Genomic DNA, 20015 nt, shown 5'->3' with positions numbered 1-20015 from the left:
CAGAGGAGCAGGCAGGGCTGGAGTAGGCTGTGTAAAAAAGTACAAACAGAAGTAAGTCTACCCTACAGCAGAGATTAAAGCTAATACCAGAAGATGCTATTTTGAACCTAATGGACTCTGAGCTGTGTATTAGCAATGGGTAACCGGGAGGTACAGATGTACCTCCTGGAGGTCAGGTTTTCATGAACTGACTTACATGGGAGGCTCTGGAAATGCAGCCTGTTTTCTCTAGTAAGGTAAACCCTTTCCTCCCAGGAATAAGCCAGTTCTCATTAAGAAATAATATACATGTCCCCTTTCACTGTTGTATTTGTTTCATCTCACTCCAGTGCAACATTATAGTTTTCCAGAGAAAGACTCGGGTTATAAAAACTACAGTCACACACTGATAAATGGGAGTACAGACAAGTTTTCCAGCTAAGCAGAAACTGAGGATATATAGTAGGGACAGAATCATTATTCACATTCAAACATACAAACAGTAGCACAGCATCCCTTTCCTGGGAAAAGGAAGAGCTGTACCTCTCCAGCTGCACGGCTTCATGTAGGACAATTTAGGGGCTTCTGGGTGGAAGCCTTGGAGCTGGAGAGAGCAGATGCCTACATTCACACTGGGGCACACCATGTGTACAAGACAAATTCAAGTATAAGCATCCAAATCTAAGGGCAATAGGAATAAAAGATGTTGGAACCTCACCATCCTGGGCTCCAACTCTTAACACTACAGGTATCTCCAACACCTAGCCACTTCCATGAACTATCCACCTTGAAAGTCCAGAGCTGTTTTTCACCCCACTGCTACTACTGAAAAATTATTCCAGAGCCTCACTATCCCCATGATTATAAATCTCCTTCTTAATTGGAGTCTCAAATGTCTTCTTGCTTTGTTTTATATTGATTTGTTCTTGCACAATTGCTGTTCTCTGGCTTAAATATCTAAACAACCGCTTTATGCCTTTTCTGCTGAGAGCACTGGATCTCCTCTCAGCTTGCAATTTGCTAAGCTAAAGAAGCCAAACCCACAGGACAGAAAGGCTTTCCAGCTCCTGGCTCCTCCCAGTCATCCTTCTCTCCCAACACAAGCTCAACTCCCTCTTGCCATTAAGGATGGGCAGATGTTAGCTGCAACATGTAGGTGGGAGACGGACCAGATTTAGTGGAAGACCAGGTATATCTCACTGTAGGTGGCCCTACCATTGGCTAAAACACATTCAGTGTACTGGGAAATCTTTGAGCGCGAGTAGGCTTGGTGTATTCAGGTTGGAGAACGAGGTGGAAGACTCATTAGGAATATTGTAGGTCAGTAAGAAAAAGTAAATTAATAGAAAGTGGTCTGCAGGACCTGGGACTTTATCCAGTTACCCAAGATGCAGAATTATGACTAGGCAGTATTAGTGCAGGGAAGTATGACTGGGAAGTTAGCGATAGTCTATCTTTTTGTGATGCCTGAGCACAAAAGAGTATAAAAAGAAAGGCTGTGCATGCACAGAGAGATGCACGGCCTTCTACAAGAAGTCCTGTGGGAATGGCTGTACCCTCACCGGGAGATAAGCTGACCTACAGAGACACAGCGGGACACATCCAGCTCAAACTGTGCCATGCATCTACACCCATTGACACCGGTATGGGGGTCAAGCAGCAAACAGTGACCACCACCACCTCCGCAGGCAGTACATCAGACACCATAGCTGAAAAGGACAAGGGGTCCCACCTTGGATCTAGAGGTAGAAGTTTGGTCTCACTTTGAGTTCATGCTAAAGACCATCCTTAGTCAAATCAGTTGTAAATATACACAGGTCAGTTGGGCGCAGATACGAAAACAGTCTTGCACTAGTCTTGCTCTCACATGCGAGTGCCACCGACTGCTGAGAGTGGTGAACCTTCACAGCCACGTGGGCTTGGCTGACATCGTGATGCTGTTTGATTAGCCCAGGCATTTTTTTTTTTCATAACTACTTTACAAGGAAAAAAAAAAACCACACTTGGAGAGAGAAGAGGGAAGATTGGGCCAAATTTTCCACCAGCCTAGCCTACAAGTCAGAACGTAGCGCTGGGCAGCCGTGAGGCATCTCAGTCATCCAGGCTGTATGCCCACCATGGCACGAGCTGCCTCCGCACACAGCAAAGCAGCTCCAAGCCAGCTATCTGCATTTCACCCATCTCAGCGAATGGCTCCGATCGCAATCTCCCTTTGGGAAGACTGCCAGCAGGTGTATGATAACGAGAGGTATCTGTGATGATCACACTGTTTCTCACATTGGCAAACTTTAATAATGACTGATAAGCTTTTCATTGAGTGTGTCCCTTTTCATGCTGTTAGGAGCTTCAGCCAATTTCTACATTAGCACATACATTAGCTTGCTCCACAGAAAGACAAGAGACTTAAATAAGCACAGAAAGCTCTAACCCTGCTATGAATAACAAATAGATGGTTTCATTTTTTCCCCCAGTATGCTTGCAATGCAAGACTATAGCTTTGTTCACTTTTCAGAGGACAAGGATGTAAGTGACAGTGTCACCTCCAATCCCCCACAGACCTCAGCCTTGAATGCCAAATCTTTCTACAGCTTTAACTTCCCAGGTGTCACAACAGCCACATCTAGGTTGCAGTCCTTCATCTTCATGTCACCGAACAGCTATTTTTCAAAAGACAAAAGCATACTTTGTGGAGAAACAACTCTGCAAGCCTGAGATTTCTGTCTCTAATAAAGAAATACCCTTTCATGCCTGTAAGGAAGCAGTGCAGAATGGGATACCCACTGAATATTACCAATATGCTATGTTGTTTTCTCCAGAGTAGTATCTAATTTAGAGAGGAGCAAAGAAAGGGCACAACTGTTTTTACTGAGGAGAAACCAAATTCAGAGATTTTGCAGGCATCTGGGCTATTGTGCTGCAACCAGGGCTGCAGAACAGAAGCTTTCCTTGAAAAACTGATTGCAGAGACAGTATTACTACATAAAGCAAGGCACAATTTTGCCTTCCCATCCGCAGCCTTGCAGCCAAATGCTGACAAACATAAGGAGGGTTTCACACCACCTCACTCAGCACCCACCTCTGGGGGTCAATCACCACCGAAGTTGCTGCTTGGAGAACAACAGCTGCTGCTCCTACATGTGCTCCTCATGCATAACTGGCATTCCAGGTCAGCTCTGTGAACCTCCTCTCTGTGCTCCCCCCTTCTAGTGCTGCATTTTTAGGGGATTCCGCCCTGATCATGCCTACCACACCTCTGGGTCCATGCTCTGCAACAGCACATTTCCCCCCATCACCAAGCACCCAGCCAGACACTCTCTTCTCCAGCCATACAGCCAAGCAGAGCGACCTGCTGCTATCCTCAGCCAAACTCCCCTGAAGTGACAGTCCTTCCCTTACGTCCGTGTGTCCTGTCTACCTTTCCTGTTTCAAAGCATGAAGACCATGGAGGGTGGATACAGAGAGATAGCAGCTCACTAAGAGTCTTAGCTCTTAATTTTAATTGTTCTCTAGATCCCCCACGTATAATGCTTCTGCTAACCCAGCCTAATAGTGTCTTAAGCCAAGTTTTAATTATTTCTTTTCTTTCCCATAGCTATGTCACTGCAAAGAATGATAGATAACATGGCATCTGACAGCGATGGCATTGTTGTAGGGATAACAGAGGCTGCAGATATACAAGCCACCCTACACAGTTTCCCACGGAGACGCTGTATAACCTTGGCCATCCCTCAGGTGTTGGGCAGGAATTCACATTCAGCTGCACTCTCATACTGTCGCTCCTAAAAAACCCACCGTGTGTCATTACTTTAAGAATTTCCCCATTCACCTTTTTCCTTAACATGGACTAATTCATCACCCAACCTTCCCTTCACCCCCATCGGCCTCATCTCAAGACCTACATCAACACCATCTATGAGGACAAGGCTGCCCAGAGGTCCCAACCGGTGCTTTGGAAACCCAGATGCTCCTGGGCTGAGGTCTTTCCACCAGTCTCTTCTACTCTCAACATCTGTCATGACTTTGGAAGCGACAACATGGCTGCAAACTTGCACCATGGGACATGGGTGGAGGCTACTGCCAGGTCGGCTCGCCTGAGCAATGGTCTGGATCTCTGGGCTCCTCAAAGTCCTCCTGGCTTTGGGCATACTCACGATTGCTCAGCAAAAGTAGGCAGCTGGATCCTGAACATGGTGACTTTAAGCTGAAGCACATTAACAGCATCTTGATGTCAATTCAGTAATCATACTATCTGGGTCTTGAATTTGCCAGAACTCAGACAAAAATCCTGGAGGCAGACAGAGGGCCTGGATACCTGACAGTTCCTATTTTTAAAGGCACTGACAAGTTGCTAGATTTAAAAACTGACCTACTTTAGCGGCTGTTTAATATTGAATTTTTTCCCTTCAGGATGCCAGCTATTATTCTTCTGGTTTTTCCTCCAAAAAGCATTTTTGTACTTTGAAATAAATATAAATATAAAAACCAGACATGCCACTCCAATTATGGCAGTTTTCCTGCTGGGTTAAGTGCAAGCTATCAAGTATTTTTGTGAAATATAGACCAGAAAAGTACCAGAAAGATATACACAAATGGTTTCCATTGTCGAGTCTTTTGTTTCACACACAAGCATTTACATGTTAAATAACCACATACCTTGACAACAGGCAGCACTCCTATACACAGTTTAAGAGACAAGATATTCCTGAGCACTTACAACAACCTGGCAATCACAAGTTACTCAAATGCATAAACCCTCAGAGAAATAAAGGCAATATTGCTTCATCTGTCAGAGTATCAGGTAGCCCATTGACCAGAAGTTAGTACCGTTTCCTCAGCACCACTGGTTCACTGCATCTGCCAGGATCACACCACTAACTGGAGTGTAATGGGAAGGGCTGGTTTTCCCCCCCTCTATTAATGACACGGGCTAAGGATGAACTGAGCTACTGACAGCAGAAATCGTGTCTGCAATAAAACAGGTATTGTGTGTGTATATATCTATTTATGGTAAATAAATATAGTTTCCTTACATTGAAAACTAACTTCTGTTGAAATGGCCTGCATTTTGCAATAAAATATAGAGAAACTAGAAGAACTGTTGCAAATATTTCTCCCAGAAACACATGTTCAGTCTAGCACTAGCTGAATTGGAATATCTCTTTTCTATGCAAGCACCCAGGTTGCAAGCATTGGTTTAAACTTGCACCACCACCATGTTTTACAGCCCAAAAGTCCTTTCCCCACAGAGGAGAAGACCTCAGTCCAACACAGCACTTACTTTACTGCTAAACAAAACGCAGTAGCAGGCAGTCTCTCTATAGCTGTTACTGCTTTGGAGGAGGTGTAGACTGTAACTTCTCATCAAGCAGTTCTCTAGCGTTTGCTGTCAGACTCCAACCTGCCCAAGACTCTTGGAAATGCATCTTTTAAAAATTCGTAATAATATATGATGAATAATATAATTGCTAGTCTTGCTGGATTTTCCCTGAAAGCACGCTCTCTCAGCTTTTACACCGAAGACAAACCACATCCTGGTGTGCCCACGATGACAACTCCATGTGCAGTGGCAATTATTCGAGGAGAGTCTGTTCTGTTCAATCGATTGCTTCGCAAGACGAAAACTGTTCAACCCAACTTCCCAGCTTTGGCCCAAAGCACAATGCTTCAAAGAGTGTCAGCATATTGTTTCCATAGGCAGCTGCACTCCTTAAAAAAAAAAACAAACAACAAAAAAACACAACCTGTGGAAGCACCTTCCTGACTCTTAATCCTCTAGAGTACACCGGATGAAAGTCTTCAGGTTTTCCAGCAGCAATGGAAGGGTTTTGGCTAAACCCTCATGTCTGCAACAAGCAGCAAAACAATTTGGTGTGCTATCATGAAGGAAGATACGGCTTAATTAAAACTGAAAAGGAGATCAATGGCATTGATATTTGGAGAAGTGTTTCCTTTAGAGATATGATTGCACATTTCTATTAAAAAGCTTATCTAAGAAGTTTTATACCTCCTTCAAGCAAATTAAATCACAGGTTGCCCTGCTGAGCATGTCTGAATCTGCACACCTGCATTTAACTGCTTTCTTGTAAATGCAATAGCCAGGCTTGTAAGAGCAAGCAGGCATCATGGCTGTGCAGGGAAGACAGCTGAAGGACTCTTTCTTTTCTGGGAGAGAAAAATCACACTGATTGACCAGGCATTTAGACAATCCAGGGATGGACACTGTTATAAAACCAGAGAAGCACACAGATACAGGTAAAAGCACACAAATTCTACAGGAGTAGAGGAAGGAATGAGAAGCAGTAGGGTTTGGGTTTCTTCCAGATTTATTTTCTCATTATTAGCCCTGGGTAACAGTCAGCCTAAGGCAACAAGGTGCAGGAGCCCACTTTGGGTATGCAGGAGGAGACATCAGGCTCTGTGCTCAAAGGCGGCCCCGCACACTATCCTGCTTTAAAGTTTACCAAAACATTAATCAGGTCATCAATTACAATTTCATTTTGAGAGAGAAAACCACGCTAATGAAAAATGAGGAACAAGAACAACAACAAGAGAGAAAAGGGAGAGGAGGAACAAATAGATTTGTAATGGTCTTCCAGAGACCTTAATTAAAGAATGAATGCTCTTGCAGGTAAGGAGCAGATATATTGCAGTTTTCATAGTGTTTCAAGCACAGCAGTGTTAGTTAGTGGGCTGCTATGTAATTATTCTTTAGGTCCAGGTACTTGAAGTCTTGGTAGAAACAGTAATTAAAAGCAAAGTAGAAAAGTATCTGCAATGTGTAATTAGACAAATTTGAGATGGGCAGAGCGCGGGCACCGGGCAGGCAAATTGTGTGCAGAGACTTCCACGGCTCCACCAGCCTCTGGCGTGTGTTACCCCACGCAGGAAGCCCACCGATTCCACGCTGCTTTGCCTAGCTGTCGGTGGTATGTCTCATAGGGGCTCTAAGACGAAGACCATTTTCTTCATCATCTCTCCAGCAGCCCTAATCCTTGATTGGAAACACAACCAGAATAGAAACTGCTGGAGTTTCTATTAGAGACTATTTTCTATTAGAAACTATCTATTAGTTTCAATAGAAAGGGCTGGAGCTGACAAAAACAAGCCCTGTGAAGAGGCAGCCTACGGGTAGACTACAGTAATTCCAAAAGCTTCCAAGAAGCGGCCCACTGTGTCAGGTCCCGGATTTGTCCCTTCTGGCGTTCAGTTGACCATTTATCCACCTGAACAGCGGGTCAGCATGCCCCGAGCTGGGCTGGAGCAGCTCAGAGACATCTCAAGCTCCAACACAATCAGTTATCGTTCATAAGGAGCTGCCACATGTGAGCTGATCCGTCACAGTAAACCTCTTCTGGGCTTGGCAGGGACTTGCTAAGCCACAGTAACGTGGTCACAAGGCTTATTTAACAATGCTATCCCGAGGCTTGCTTACTCACAGACTGAATTCATAGCTGACCTTCGGACAGTCTTTTCTCAGATTCATCCCACAGAATTGAACAAAAATAACACCATCTATTCATTTTAAGAAATACTGTCTTATTCCAAAAGGAGCACGTTATGAGCGTTACATGCTGAGCATTATGCAAGAGCTAGGTTTCCCTGGTTGCTGTGGATGACTATCACAATAATCTTCAATTACATGCCCGCACGCTGCTCTTGCACAAGCACTCTGTCATTCAGCAAATCAGAACTTACTCAGGATTTCTCCATGTTCCCTTCGTGCACCTGTGCCCGAGCTGGTATTTCCACTCTGTGCCCACATTTTCCACTACGCAGAGATATTCATATCCTCGTGGGGTTTTTTTCTCCTAAGATGGTCTTGCTGTAGTTGATTAAAGCTGGAATTTTAAAGGTGTATAAAGGCACACATACTTATCTAGCTGTGTCCAAGTAACTATTTTTACATTGAAATCAGTAAAGATTGGACAACTAAGCGCTTCTGAAAATCCCCTCTGTACCTACGTGCATCTCCTTTTGGCCCAAATCCAGAAATTCGTATTTTGCAGTACCTGATTCGTAGAAACCAGGAACCTTGCTCCAGATGCCTTCGCTCTGGAAAACTACGTAGACGAGCGTGAGGGTGTCTACGTGGGGCTACAAAAACCAGCACCCTTAGCGAGTAGCTGCCCAGCTGCTGAAGGCAATGCTCTGTGTCTTATCAGCTAGTCCTCATCCTCTAACACCTCCTGGCTTCTTCTCCAGTCCTCCCACCCTACTCTTCCCTCCTCGATGCACTGAACACGACTTTTGCGACACTTGTTCTCTCTGGTTTTGAATTAGAAGAAGCTCCCATAAGTCTCCACTGATCACACCTTTAGATTTTGAGGCACTTAACTTGGTCAAATATGAGCATCTTTTACAAGAAAAGCATATGCCTCCATTAACTATCACGGCATGCTCTACAGTATGAAGGTACCAGAGCTGCCTCAGGGAAATGGCTCTAAGCATATCTTTTAAAATGAGCTAAACGACATCATTTTCCTTACTCTCATTTTGTCAAACGGCTGAAACATATTAGCTGAAATATTCCTGAAAACCTGAGTCCTAGGAGGACTCTCTAAAGGGAAAATTGAAGCCTGAAGAGTTGAAAATGTCACTAAGTTATATGCTATCAAAACTCAGATGTTATAATGGGATGTATCAGGCAAACTCAACCACCTGGGCCATTATAAACCAGTCAAGCAATCGGTCTGGAGATAACTCCTCCGGACCATTGCAGTGCGGTTTCAGTGGAACTGCTCTGGTTTATCCTGCTGAGCAGTCTGGGAGCCAGAAACAGATCTCAGCTGGATCACTGTGTGTAACAGCATTTCATTCACCTGGCAGATACACTCATTAAATCTGAACTGTCATTCTTCCGAATACACATAAAGATAGAATGTAAGGTCATCTACATGTTTTTTGCATCCATCTGCCACACAAGCAGTCACTATATATTATACTTAAAAATGGCAGCCATGGGCTTTTTTCCCAGGAGTGTCCTTGATCTACAGGTAGTGCCTTCCTGAAAGCCTGTATCTGGGTCTTAACAAACAGGACACTCCAGCCTATTGACTATATATCAGACTTCCAGCAGCCCTGCTAAGTCCAGATGATGCACTTCATCCTCTTTATGAAGCCCGCTTAGGCGGCTCCCAAGCACACTCACACAAACCTCAATACAGCCTTGTACATCATACCAGCACAAGCATTTGGGTTTCTGTGCTTCAACTGTCTCCAGCTGACACAGGGGGTCCATTCACAGGGCAGATACAAAAATAATCATTTTTATCCAAAAATGGGTAGGACCTGCCTTCTGGAGGCACATGGGAATAAGAGTCCATCTCAGAAAAGTTCACAGCAGGGCAAGACAGAGCCCGTATTTTTCCATTCTTGGGCGTTTCATTCCTTTTTCAAGTGCACGGGGGAGACCCACACACACCGAGCATCACCTGGTTTAGGTGCCAGCACATGAAGCCTAGGCTCTCCACATCAGTGCTAGCAGGTACACACCTCCTATAGACTTAGAGCACTCAATGCACGCCTACTTTAAGGGCTTAAAACCTTTTTTCTCTCCATCAGCTATATAGAAAGCATAAACTGCAGCCTTGGACACAAAAATTTGTCACAAAGACGGTATCTAAAGCACACTTTCCATACTTTTTTTAAACAGCAATGATAGAGAAGCCTCACAGAACCTGGGCTAAGAAGGGACACTGGAGGGAGAGCTTCAGCAATGCCAGGGACTGCCTGGGCACTGCGAATGCCTTGCTCTTCCCTTGGGCCACAGAAGAATTTATTTGTACTATTGTATCAGTAGACACTTTGCACCTTGATCGCCTCAACTATTTGGGCAGAGAAATGACCTGACTTACAAATAAATTTATCTCATCCGAGAAGCGTGAGGCTCTGCTTTCAAAGTCCTCACGGTATGTATGCCCCTTTTCCAGGAAAATGTGCCCACTCCATACACGCCAACAAAATCTTTCTACATGACTAATTTTCAGGTTGAACTGTCTTGATAAATAGACTGACTCACTGCAGAATTTAACTATGCATTAGGTCCTATTAGTGAATTAGGCCCTTTTGTTTTGTTCCAGAGTGCTGTCGAGAGCTGTAACAGCTTTCCTGATTAATGAAGGAAGGGAGAAAAGTTAATTCCGATCTGGCCTTGTCTTTGAAATATCTTTTTGGTAACTTTAGAAAGATGGAGTATTCCATCAGTACGAGCAGCAGAAGGTACCGCAGGCTTTGGCCTTGGTCTGATCCGTGCTGCGGATGCAGGATGGAGGGGGGTGGGACACCTCTGCTTTTTGCTCTCTGTCCACCCCAATCCTTGAGCTTTGATTCATATTATGTGAGCTCTGTCACAGGATCCCTGGTGGCTTCTGACAAATTACTTGTGCCTCCCCTTGCCCCGAGCCTGCCTGTACATACCCGCAGGATGCATCATGGTGAAGCTAGCCATTTTGTGAAGTGACTGAAAATGGTTCTTACATGAACGACTCAGGTCTGGTTATCTTGGAGTTATTAGCTCCCGAGGACACATTTAAATACCTTTTACCACATTTCTGCTTTGCAATACCACATGGTTTTCATATTTGCGTGCAAACCCACACCATAACGTATATCACCGTATAGCACTTATTTTCATAGTGGAGACTGTTACAAGGTAAGAACATATTTTAGTGACTGCACAAAATGGCTTGTTTCACAATATGATGATAGCATTGATCCTCAGGGCTCTCTGTATTGAAGGAACTGCATTAGCTATGTCAATGGCTTCTTTGTGTTGCTTTATTTTCAGCATTTCCTCCATTGATCCGATACCAACTGGACGAGGGGTAAGTGTCTGGGACTTGTCTTTGAGAAAAGAAGGGATTTTGAACCTTAGTCTTGAAACAAACCTCAGAACATGACCGTATTGTGCAGCATTTACCTCCCCAGGCATCCACCTCTCCCTCCATGGTGATGTGCTGGAGAAAAATGGGATGAAACTCAAAACCATGACATGCGGCCAAAGCTAAACCGTTTTTCCTGGGAAGCTCCTACACACGTCCCAGACGCAGACTCAAAAGGGACTAAATCCATCCTGAACACGGGAGGCCCGTACCCCAGGAGAAAAGGGTGGAGTTTCTTCTCTTATTTCAAACACATGCAGTAGAAATAATGGACAAGGGACAAAAGTGCAAAAAGGAACAAAAAAGGCACCGAGGGTATCTCAGTGCTACAAGACTCTTCTCTCAGGATTTGCTTTGCAGCATTTGATCCTGTTTATTAATAACCCGCTCGTGAGATGTTGCTAGGGACACTGCTCCTCAGAACAGATTTCATTTCTCAGCCTGCTGCATGCAGCAGGAACACCAGCCACATGATGAAGCACCAGAGACCTTCAGCCATGTCACATGCAGGTTTCCACACGACATCTGAGCAGTACTTGGGCTTTTTGGCCTTACAAAACCCACCAGGGTGTCTTTCCAGAGCCCGGGGTTGAGATGATTGGGCATCAACTCTGAAGGTCTCAGCATAATCTTATCTATGGCCAGTTTTGTCCATTTGCACATTCACCAGTTCTGGCCTTTTGCCTAAATTGCTCTTTTTCCTACCACATATTCACGCAGTGATGTATTTATAGACATTAGACCGATCAGGTCTTCCATGCCTAATGGTCACAGGCTCTAACTCAGAAATCCCTCATCTCCCACTTTGCAAATCCTAGTCTAAAGGTCCACAGACAGAATCAAAGCCTTCATAACAGTCTGCTGATGAATCTTATTTAAAAGAAAAAAAACACCACAAAGTCCAAAAATGTGTCTACATTTTCCTTCTCCTGCTTCAGGAAAAACATCTTCTTTTTTTTCTATATAGACTGCTGCCCATCCACATTCTGCCAGTCTGTTTTGTGTCTAACCTGTGTCTTTTCATTCACGTTTAAAGTGCCAGGCACAGCTCTGGTGCTACATAAATAATAAATAACAACAGCGTGACATCAAATAAGGCAGTTTAAGAAGTGTAGCTGACAGGTTTTTCTCCCTTGACATTTTTGCTATGAATTTCTTCGCCTTTGTCATCTGACTTAATGGCATTGCAAACTACGTAACTGTAATTACTCTTTAGTTTCTAGTAAGATATAAGCCTGATGCTTCACCAGGATAATACCTGAGAGAGGGGGAGGTAAGGCAGGAAGGCGAGAGGGAAGGCTTTCAGAGCCAGAGTGGTTTCTTGTAGGTGGCTATAACAGTGACAAACAAGTAGGAACAGCAAAGTAATGAGTCAGAAAAAGGAATTCAATTTCTTGGTCCCGCAATAGGAAAGTACATGATAAATAGAAGGGAAAAGAGAAGACAAACAGGATATAGTTATGCCCGGAGGATGTGATTATAGACAGGGAATTTGGGACCTTCCAGTCCTAAAACCTTCAAGCACTTAATGAAGCGACTGGACTTCTGGGTCCACCTTCAGCACAGTTCCCCAGTGATAATGTCTAGCTTTTGTAAACCTGTTCTGACCCAGATCAAAAGTTACTAGACGCATTTAGGTATCTCACTCCAAACACTGGTAAAAACCTCCCTCTCCCCAAATATCACAGTAATTCATTATAAATCCCAGACTGCACAGAAATCCTCTGACCAGACAGAATTATTGCCAACAGCACATCTGAGCTGTCTGGAAGCGTGCCACGGAAGAAGTAGGTATGATAGGAGAGTCCTGTGCATTTATGCACATAGCATTCATTTATTATGTTTTATCTGAAACAAGGGTAAATCCTCATTTGGTTTAACACAATGAAGATTCATTACACTGGAGCTCTACCACTACAGAGCAGGAAAGGTCTGGTCACGAGAAATGGTCCTGTAGTTCTCAGCTTGGAGAGACGAACGAAAATATAGTCCCTCAAGCTACACAGCACAAGTAAGGTCAGCCATTCAGACTGAATAAGCTGAACCCAAAGCAATGCTCAGCTGAAGATGATGAAGGAAACATGCTTAGGCTGCGTTGTCTCAGGAGACCATGTATTTTTGGTGCATATTATCTGGAATTATTCCTAACCAGCCCACTGGTTTCAGTGAAGTTATTCCTGATTTACTTCAAGAATGAAAAGTGGTCTTTCTGCTTTCAGCATATGATACTGCACATTTTTCAACCTACATCATTTTCACAACTCCAGTTTTCAGACTCCCATTTGCCATTTTCTTCTTCAAGTGGACAAAGACCATTTTGACTTACAGCACTGCTCTGACAAAGAGAAGGATTTACGGGGGATAACAGTAGTCCACCAGGCACCACAAAAGCATCAGAAGAGTCATCCTTTGCAGAGACTTGCTGGAAAGTTCCCAGTCTCCCACAATGCACCCAGCTACTACTGTCAGTACAGTAACTTACATCCCGAGATGTCCCATCATAAGACAAACGTGGATCGTAAGACAAACAATACATGCACAGTTCCCTGTGTCGGTGTAGTCAAACCAAATGATGTTTTCTGAAACTGAAAATTATTGCGAAGGCTTTCCTCTTCAGTCCTGCGCATGCATCTAACTTAGCTGGAGACAGTGGAAATCCTACTGGCAAAAGAAATACAGGGTAAGACTCAAGGGAGATATGAGCCCAGCTGAAGAGAATGAAAGGACCTAATTATCGCAATAAGAACAAAATAAAGGAAAAATAAGACATGGTCTGTGGAAGAACCACAACTGGCCCCTTCCCTTCACCCCGGGCTGTGCCCATGAGAGAGGGGACAAAAGTGCTGATTTGGTCACTCCATGATAACCAGGGTTTCCCCACAGTCAAATACCTACACGTTTTTTGACACCGTAAGTATGGTACAAAGGGGCTGATACAGAGCTCTGCACTGAGATCCCAACTATTTCTTCTTTAGACTTAATCTTCATCCCCCATGTCCTGCCAGTTCTGAATACCTTTTAGAAGTCTTTTTGCTTGTCACGGAGAAGCGACTTGCATTTTCCTTCTCAGGCATTTGCAAACTAATTACATTTTCTGATGGGAGAACAATCATCTAGTGAACTTACAGATCCAGGGAGAAAATGATCCCTTCCACAACCTCCTCCCACAGGTCAGGGAGATGCTCCCTGTTTTACTTCTCTAATTGATGCAATCCCAACAGATCCGAATGTCAGCCACAACATCAGGTCACTAAGCATGAAACAGAAGTGTTAGCATCAACCCTGGCTTTTCATCATCTTTTAAGGATAGGAACCTCCTCTGTCTCCAGCACAGCAGCACTCAATTATTCTCTGCAAAAAAGGAAATAATCTGTCTATAGCTATTTTTTTTTTCTTCCACTGATGCTTCTTAAAGCTGTTTCTATGTCCCTATGGGTTACTCACCTCTTTCCTTTAATGCAAAGATATATCAAATAATGTTAAGTGTTCTAAGGTAAAGTTTGGGGTGCCTGCACAGGAATGTTTCATATCTATTTACCTGTATCTACACTCGTATATGGTTTTCAGGGACAGAAAAAGAATCCATGAGTGGAGTTCAGTAATATGTCCTTATGCTGCTGGGTTTTCTTGCATCCATTAAAATTTGTTGCCCTGAAGTGCAAATAGCTCATTCCTTAAAGATCTTAGTATCGCTTACTAAAAGCTGTTATCTGTTTACCTAGCATTACCTGCAGGAAGCTTTTAACAAATGTTTTCTTTCCATTTTTTCTCCTCACACATATTGGATGCTTTATGATTTCCTTTATTTATTTATTTTTAAGCTTGGATGTACTTTTTATTCTCTCATATTTTCAGAACAAATTGACTTCCGAGTCCGAGAGCTGCACATTACATTGAGGAATTCACGGACATCTTTTGCCAAAACTGTTTTCATTTAAATGTCAATGCCATCTCATTTACCTTCCACTGAAGATTCCCCTTCTTCTGGCTTATCAGCTTGAGCATCTGAAGATATAATGCCGACAGTGTGCCAAGACAACTGCAGTCCTCCTGGATATAACCCACTTATTAAAAGCTGGAGCTAGTGCCTTACCAGTTGTGCTGGTAGTAACCTTCTGGTTAGACAGGTCCAGGCTCAGCATCCCTAACGATGACTATGAAACTGTCCACTTTGATCAAGCTGCTCAAATTCATTAGATACCTGAGCAGACCACAAGATATATTTTGATCCATTTCTATAGGAAAACGTTCTTTTCACGTGCTGCCATGTCCAGGTGGAAACATGTGGGATGGTAAGCAAGAAGCTCCCCGGGGCATGAGACCTCCACCCTGGTATGGCTTCAAGATGCGCAGCTTCTTCTAGCAGTGCTGCGAGGCCAGCAATGACCTGATCCAACTCCTGCTGAAGTGCCAGACGCAGGGGGACTGCAATGGCTTATTGAAATCTCAGCACGATTGCAAGTAAGTCCGCTCTCCGATTTTAACAACAATCATGCTTCTACTTCAGTAGCACACCCTGCCTCCAAGAACACCTCTGCCAGTAGGAGCTTCACCCCGTCATCACTTCCATGAGCTCTTCTAACCTCCTTTACACTGCTGCTCACCCCATTCCTCCAGACTGCAGCTATTCTCCCATCAACAGCTTCCACCCAGGTACCACCTGCCCCTAGAGAGTTGTTACACTCATTGCAAACGCACTGGACCAGCAAGAAGGGGGAAGGATGGGGACCTAGGAATGAAGTAGTTAGAACGGAAAAGAATAACAAGTCAACCAGGAAAAAACATGCCCCTTTGGTCAAAAACATCTTCCTGCAAGGGGACAAGAAACTCAGTCAATTCCTCTAATCATTAGCACATTGATCCACCAAATGACTAACTGAACAGAATGAGGTCTGAGATCCTGGTGGAACATGAACAACTCCCATCTGGTTCACTGATACGGTATAGACATTCCTCATCACTTCACCTGCAATTACAAGCAAACCCAGGCTCATAAGCCATGCTGCCAAGCAGACTGTCCCCTCGCAGGCCAGGAAATCCTGAAACAACCTAGTGCCCTGACACATGACAAGGACCCTGGATGCCGGGGGAGGACGGGACGTACGACGCTCTAAAATCCTCTTTGGAGTACACTGGCAAAAGGACACGTCCTCTCCCAAACTCCCTTGCTCCCCATACGAGCAGCCTTTTCTGCTCTTGCCTGCCTTATCTCTCGCCGAGCAAAGAGTTAACTTCTGCGCTCAGACAGACTCTCCTTTGTACTCACCAGTAACATTATCACCGGGCAGCATGCATTCATACCAGACACAACCAACAAAGGTCTTCATCTGGGGACTGTGCGCAAAATGAAAGATCACGCTCTTTGAATAGCGCTTTGTGACACAAACAAATGGAAGACGAGGCAAGCGAACACGCAGCCCTGACTTCTGCAACAGTGCTGGGTTAGGATGGCACTTCTCCCAGCAATTTCCACCTCCTAGCAGGCAGGCTTGTCTGGCAGGCAGGGATGCCGCGGCTAAGGCAGCCCCAGCACCTACTGCCAGGTCCCACCAGAAATCACCACATCTGACGCTGATGGGGGTAGCTGCAAGTCTACAAGTTTCCTCGTGCATGGCAAGTAATGCTCCACTTCCTCGCATTTTAAAGGTGCGCCTAATACCCAGGTACTGTTAACCCTGTAGACTCAGTTGTGTGGACTAATTGAGGACCTATAGATAATATCCTCTGTACTTCACCGTCAGAAAAATTCGGACAGTTCTTGCTTTACGTAAACTTTGTTCCCTGTACAATTTCACTATGTAGTTGGATGTTTCTCTTTGTCTAAGGAATCACCAAAGCTTTCTACCAAAAAAAAGTCAATCAACTTTGGGTCAGCCTTCCCGCACCCCCATCCCCACCCCGGGGTAAACGAACCCATGCGGACGGCTGCAGAAAGCCTCACGCCCTTACAAAAGAGCTTGCACCACGGTGGCTTTGCAAGAGCCAGACTCCTGACCTGGTTTACATCTCCCTTACCCAGATGCAGCACTATTAATCACAGAAAAAGTGTTGTTGCTTCCTATGAGTGCCACGCTATCGATTTTACTGATGTTCGTGGATTTACTGTGATAGAAGTGAGAATAAGAATTGTTCTCTTTGTGCAGAAAACAATTTACTTTGCCATCCAAAGTATTTATGAGGTTTCTGCAACATTATTTAGGATATCTGTATCTAATGTTTCTCCTTCACATCTTTTTTTTTTTTAAATCTTGCGAGTGAGCTCCCTTGTCCTTTTGTAGTTGATCCCAAGTTTAAATTGCAATTTTTTGTTTTGTTATGTTTTCCATTCTTAGCATTAGGAACTAAGATTTCTATTCTGCACATACAAGCATATCATGTAGATATATATTAAAAGTAAAATGCCCAGCACAACTGGAAGGCCATGTACATAATAAATGATAGCAAAGACATGGGGATACTGCTGTTACTCTAACTGACATTAGGGAACAAATATGGTTTTGTTTTTCTTATAGCTAATTAATTCAAGATTTAAGAATATTATTCTGTGAAGGACAGACAGAAGGACACCGAAGAGAGGAGAAACCCCTGTTTACTTGTTACTCTTCAACAGTACGTGTGGAATGAGGAAGGGAAAAAAAAAAGTGTTGTAACAGTGACAGGAGATCACGGTACCCCACGGGAAAGGCTGTGCTCCCTTTGACACCTTTCCTCACGGCAGCCCCAGCTCCCCCTGCCGTAGACGGGCTCCTCCACCCCACGGGATGGACCTTCACGCCAAGGCCACTGGCGGTGAATGTGCCGATTGTGCAGGGCACGAAAGGCAGCAGGAGCAGCTCTGATCTGCTCCCACCGCCCCGGCTCTGCTCCAGGCTCACAAAAGCAGCACAGTAGCTCAGCAAGCTGCAACGCAAACAGCACAAGAAAGCGGTGTTTTGTTCCGCCAGAGAGACAGAGAGCTGGGATTGGGATTACTCATGGACATCTGAATGCTCATTACGCTCATTTGAATATTGGGGGGGGGAAATGTTTCCAATTCCACATTTTGCAGGGAAGTAACAGCTGCAGCTAAAGGGAGATGTAGACGGGCACTTCTGGAGCAAACACACTCGCTCCTGCCCCAGAGGCACGTCTGCCGCACAGGGAGGGACCAGGGCAGTGCAGGGAGCCCCGCTCCTGCTCCCGGCGGGAGAGGAAAGCTATTAGTCTGCTCAGATAGCGGAGGGCATCTTTAATTAACAACCGCATCTTGAATGGCAAAGTGGGAGAGCAGAGCAGCAGTACAGACAATCGGTCTGGCTGCCTGGTCAACGCTGAAACAAAAAACAGCAAGCAGCTTACAAATTCCTTTAAAATAGGGAACTGGAACAGGAAATAACATACAAAAGCTTAAATAAGCCTTGTAGTCAGCATTAGGAAGAACTGCAGCAATTTAAATTGCCAGTGGTATGCCCTGTTCTGAGGCAAGGGGCCTCCGGCTGCTCTTGCTCCCTCCCTAGCAGGCTCCAGGCTGCAAAAGCATTCAAGTCCCGGGAATATCTGCAAAGCCTGCCAAGTGCAGATTTTACCACAGTAAGTCATAAAAACAGGGTGACAGCAGAAACGTTCAAAATAAAGATCTCAGCACCGTTCGGTAACAGCAGCACACTCCTCGTGTGGTCAAAATGGCATCATTGCCTTTCAAAGCCAGCAATTTTGTCAGATCGTATTCTCCCAGCGATCGCTACGGCAGTGGAGAATACAGTCTCACACCAATACAAAAATATCACTGAAGTGCCGATAGTCGAACAGAGCTGGATTTTACAGCTTTAAGTGATCTAAAAATAGCAGCACCTTGGACACTGCCATCCTGAAAACTGGGTCTTGCGAGCATAACCCAACTAACTCCAGCAAAGACCACCCATATTTAGAGCAACCCAGAGGAAGGAGGACCTGAGAGATTAATCAGAAAATGTTCCTCTGCTCCATGTTTTCTCCAGGTGGAGTTTCAGCCATCAGGGGGTTGTGAGTTCAGCTCCTCACGATGTGCAGTAAGGTGAGGAGGTTCCCAGGGACGCCTCAGGACAACGGCTCAGTTCTCGCTGACACCCCAAAACACAGAGAGCAAAACACACGGCCGAGGGGCAAAGCATCAAATATTGCAGTGGTTGTTCACTACATCTGCAGAGCAAAGTAAAACAGGAACCTTTAAGGGGATGAAAAACGTGCCCTTTTATTCTCCACTGAAGAATTTCTAAATTAAAGTAGTGTCCACCGGGAAGATGGGGCTGAGGGGGGCACAGCTCCACTGGCAGGTTGATGGGGAGCACTCTGCTCCCACAGGCTGTTGGTGCACTCAGACCCCACCAACACCCGCACGCAGCAGGTTACACCACGGTCCCGTCTGAACACTGCACAGCACTAACTCTTTATGCCAATAGGGAACTTTGTCCGCCTGTTCTTATCTTTATTCTTGTTAAATGCACAGGAGCAGCTGTTTGGGTTTTCAGTACACAACAGTGAAAAAACGCATCTGTTTTCTGGTTATAGTGTGCACAGAGCTGTTGCCTTGGGTAGACGGTACTGTATCTCAGACTGCATCCCTGCACTCACAGGAATGGTCCCGTACAAACAAGCTTGCAGAGCACTAGCACCAAAAGCTTACTTTATTAGAAGAAAAATAAGGGGAAATTGTTGGTTTTTGCATTTTTTTTTTTAAAGCTATAAAAGCTCCCCTGATGATACAGAAATATATCATATGGGGAAGCTGAAATTAATGAAAGCCATGGAAGTTAGACATTATGGGACCCCACAAAAAACTTAGTTTGCATGGATGTACATTCACCTGAACTCCAAAATGCAGCAATGTCAACATAACATCCCCCCGTGCTGGAGGATGATGGCTCCCTCGCACCCTGCTTGTTGCCCAGCAGTGCTCCCAAGCAGAACCAGCTCCCGGCCCACCACACACACAGGGCACAGTCACTGCAGGACTCTCTTCCCATCCCCCTGCCTTAGAATCATAGAATTATTAAGGTTGGAAAAGACCTCCAAGATCATCGAGCCCAACCGTCAACCCAACACCACCATGCCCACTAAACCATGTCCCTAAGTGCCTCATCTACACATCTTTTAAATACCTCCAGGGATGGGGACTCAACCACTTCCCTGGGCAGCCTG

This window comes from Aptenodytes forsteri, unplaced genomic scaffold (assembly GCF_000699145.1).
Source record: "Aptenodytes forsteri isolate BGI_AS27 unplaced genomic scaffold, ASM69914v1 Scaffold76, whole genome shotgun sequence".
In the NCBI taxonomy this organism is placed as follows: Eukaryota; Metazoa; Chordata; class Aves; order Sphenisciformes; family Spheniscidae; genus Aptenodytes; species Aptenodytes forsteri.
The sequence above is the reverse complement of the archived record's forward strand: the minus strand, read 5'-3'. Positions refer to the sequence as shown.